Below are 4,270 nucleotides of genomic sequence, written 5' to 3'. Positions count from 1 at the left end.
CGCTTTGACTCTGTAGATCAGTTGTGGTAGACTTGTCATCTTAATGACATTTAGCCTTCTTATCCACGAACATGGAATATCTTTCCACCTATTTAGGTCATTGATTTCTTCTAGCAAGGGTGTGTGGTTTTCTGTGTACAGGTCCTTTACATCCTCGATTAAGTTTATCTATAGATACTTGATTCCTTTTTTTTTTAACTTTAAACAAATTTTTATTACACAAAGATTTGCCACATAATTGAATATTTCTCTTCTTTATATACAGTTATTCCTCAGAAAGGCTGCTTCTTCTTGTCTAGTGATGGCAAGCACTAAAATCCTGATTTTAACAGAATCAGTAAAAATGCCTCAGTGATTTAAGTTGAAAGCAGTCCATTGGTACATGGTAGAGGAATATATGATGTCTTCTTATTCAAAACGTACAAAATAAATTATCTGTAGGCATGGACAATGACAGCCATAAACCATTATATATTGTCCATTGAAACCAGTAACTTGTGGTTATCAAGATTTTCTTACATCAGTCAGCCTTTTCTTCTGTCAGTTTTTTTCAAATGACTTTCTCAAGTGATTGGTGAGAAACACTGCCTTGAGCTTCCATCACAGTTTATTAATCATGGTAGAGCAGATCCACCCATCCCACCCATCCCACCCATTGCAGGACACTTCTTTTCTTTAAGAATTTCTGTGAATACACTTTCTGCTGTGGTTAACAGATAATCCACCCTAGCAGCATCCCATAAAGCAGCTCTTACAACCTTAGTTTGATCAATAATTCCTTTTCCCACCATATTCACAAAATCTCCAAGCATAGCATCATAGCCAACTTCTGAGGAACTTTGCATGATTTTCTTAACTATCAACAAACCTTCAACACCTGCATTCTTAGCAACGGTCACTGAAGAAATTTTGAGTGTTCTTTTTAATAATTTTTATACCGAATTTTTTATCGTCCATTCATTTCCACATCACTTGTTCTGCCAACCTTCAGCACAGCTATTCCATCTGAAAGTTTTGCTAGACGTTCATTTAGTTTTTCATTTTAATGTTCACTAGTTGTGACATCTAACTTCACAATGATTTCTTGAACATGTTTTTCTATTTGAGTCTTGTCACCTTTTCCTTTCAAGAGCATGGCATCATCTTTGGTCACTATGACCTCTCCAACTTTTCCCAAATCATGAGGCTGAACATCTTCAAGATTTAGAGTCAACCCCTTTTCTCCAAACACCGCACCACTAGTAGCAATAGCCGTGTCTTTGAGCTGGTTCTTTCTATTATCATCTGGAGCTTTGACTGCTGTAACCTGAAGATCAACTTTCAGCCTGTTCAAAAAAAAGTGTACTTAGAGATTCTCATCAAAATCTTCAGCAATTATAGCCAAAGGCTTATGGTGAGCATCGGCAATTTCAAGAGCAGGTACAATGGATTGGACACTAGAAATTTTCTTTTCACTAAACAGAACATAGGCATCCTGGGAATTTACATTTCTGATGCTTTGATGTATTAATGCAGTATGGAGAAATATAACTCTGATCAAACTTCATGCCTTCAATAATTTCTAATCATCATTCAATATTTTTCCATCCTTATCTGTGATGACACCCTTTCTTCCAACTTTTTCATTGCATCAGAAATGATGTTCCAAATTTCTTTGTCTCCATTTGCAGAAATTGTAGCAATCTGAGCAATTCTTCAGGGGTTGTCACAGGTTTCGACTGCTTCTTATGTTCTTAAGTTCAGCAATTACAGCACCAGCAGCTAACATCACATCTCTCCTGATTTCCACTGGTTGAGCACCTTTGCTAATCTTCTCAAAGCCTTCCTTGGCAATAGAGCATGCCAGTACAGTAGCAGTCTTTATTTGTGCTATTGACAGCATCTTGAACAAGTTTAGTGCCAATGTATTTATATATTTATCCTTTAAGTCAATAGACTTTGTAATGTAAACATGATCTTTTGTTACTTTGGGACTTCCCCACTCTGTTCAATAATCACTCTTCTTCTCTTAGGCCCCATAGTAATGGTTACTGTTCTAGTTTGCTAGCTGCTGGAATGCAATATACCAGAAATAGAATGGATTTTAAGAGGGGGAATTTAATGAGTTGCTAGTTTACAGTTCCAAGGCCGAGAAAATGTCCCAATTAAAACAAGTCCATAGACATGTCCAATTTAAGGCATCCGGGGAAAGATACCTTGTTTCAAGAAGGCCAACGATGTTCAACATTTCTCTCTCAACTGGAAGGGCACATGGCAAACATGGTGGCATCTGCTGGCTTTCACGTGGCTCTACCAAAAAGGACTCTCTCCAAAATGCTTCCTCTTTTAAAGGATTCCAGCAAGCAACTCCACCTTCAGTGGGTAGAGACACACCTCCATGGACCACCCACAATTGGGTGGGTCACATCTTCATGGAAACAATCAAAATGCTACCACCCAGCACTATTGAATGAGGATCAAAGGGCATGACTTTTCTGGGGTCCACCACAGATTCAGATCAGCACAGTTACATTGGCTAAAAGGTCTACACCTTGAAGCATTAAGGCTCAGACATCTGCACCAAATTTTACATCCTTGGCATAAGAGGAGCCAATGCCCTGGACACTGGCCTCATTTGGTGAAGGACTGTAGGTAATCAAAACATTTTTGTGGGGCAGCTGGCAAGCATGCAGATGGAGAGGCAGACAGTCAGCAGCAAGCGAGGGTGATATTGATACTTTTAGTTGCTATTGTGAATGGATTTTTTTTCTTAATTGCCTCCTCATTTAGGTTATTATTAGTGTATAGTAACATTACTGATATTTGCACATTAATCTTATATCTTGCCACTTTACTGGATATCTTTATTAGCTCAAGAAGCTTTGCTGCAGATTTCTAAGGATTTTCTGAATATAGTATCATGCCATCTGCAAATAATGAAAGTTTTACTACTTCTTTTCTGATTTTGATGCCATTTTTCTTGCCTAATTGCTCTAGCTAGAACTTCTGGCATAATGTTGAATAATAGTGGTGACAGAAGGCATCCTTGTCTCATTCCCAATCTTAGGGGGAAGACTTTCAGTCTCTTGTCATTGAGTACGATGCTGGCTGTGGATTTTTCATATATGTCCTTTATCATATTGAAGGAGTTTCCTTCAATTCTTACCTTTTGAAGGACTTTTATCAGAAAAAAATGCTGAATTTTGTTGAACGCTTTTTCAGCATCAATCAAGATGAACATGTGGTTCAAATTGAAAACAAACAAATTGAAAATGTGTTAATGTGTTGTGTTATATTGATTGATTTTCTTATATTGAACCACCCTTGCAGGCCTGGCATGCGCCTCACTTGGTCATGATGTATAATTCTTTTAATATGCCTTTGGATTAGATTTGCAATCATTTTGTTGAGAATTTTTGCATGTATATTCATTAGGGAGATTGGCTTGTAGTTTTCCTTTCTTGTATCTTTATCTGGTTTATGTATTAAAGTGATGTTAGCGTCATAAAATGAGTTAGGTTTTCCATTTTCTTCAATTTTTTGGAAGGGTTTGAGCAGGATTGGTGTTAGTTCTTTTTGTAATATCTGATAAAATTCCCCCATGAAGACATCTGGTCCTGGGCTTTTATGTGTAGGAAGGTTTTTGATGGCTGATTGAATCTCTTTACTTGTAATGGGTTTGATGCGGTCTTCTGTTTCTTCTTGAGTCAGTGTAGGATGTTTATGTGATTCTAGAAAATTGTCCATTTCCTTTAAGTTTTCTAGTTTGTTGGCATACAGTGGTTCATGGTCTTCTCTTATGATATTTCTTTTATTTCTTCAAGATCCGTAGTAATGTTCCCCTTTCATCCTGATTTTCTTTATTTGCATCTTCTCTCTATTTGACTTTGTCAGTCTAGCTGTATTTGTCAATTTTTTTATTTTCTCAAAGAACCAACTTTTGATTGTATTGCTTCTCTCTATTGTTTATTTTGTCCCAAAGTCCATTTATTTCTGCTTTAATTTTCATATTCCTTTCTTCCACTGGCTTTAGAGTTAGTTTGCTGTTCTTTCTCTAACTTCTTCAGTTGTTCAGTTAGGTCTTTGGTTTTAGTTCTTTATTCCTTTTTATTATATGCATTTAGAGCTATAAATTTCCCTCTCAGCACTGCCTTTGCTGTATCCCACAGGTCTTGATATGTTATATTCTTGTTTTCAGATTTTTACCAATTTCTCCTTTAACCCACTACTGGTTTAAGAGTGTGTGGTTTAACCTCTATATATGTACGAATGTTCTGTCTCTTTGGTGATT

The 4,270-nt window shown here is 36.8% G+C and overlaps 1 pseudogene; it reads right to left on the bottom strand.

The window, feature by feature from the left end:
• Window positions 1–614: 614 nt before the first annotated feature.
• Window positions 615–2,644, bottom strand: LOC143671756 (60 kDa heat shock protein, mitochondrial pseudogene; annotated as a pseudogene).
• Window positions 2,645–4,270: the final 1,626 nt, after the last annotated feature.

Source organism: Tamandua tetradactyla, chromosome X (assembly GCF_023851605.1).
Source record: "Tamandua tetradactyla isolate mTamTet1 chromosome X, mTamTet1.pri, whole genome shotgun sequence".
NCBI lineage: Eukaryota > Metazoa > Chordata > Mammalia > Pilosa > Myrmecophagidae > Tamandua > Tamandua tetradactyla.
The sequence above is the reverse complement of the archived record's forward strand: the minus strand, read 5'-3'. Positions and strand labels throughout refer to the sequence as shown.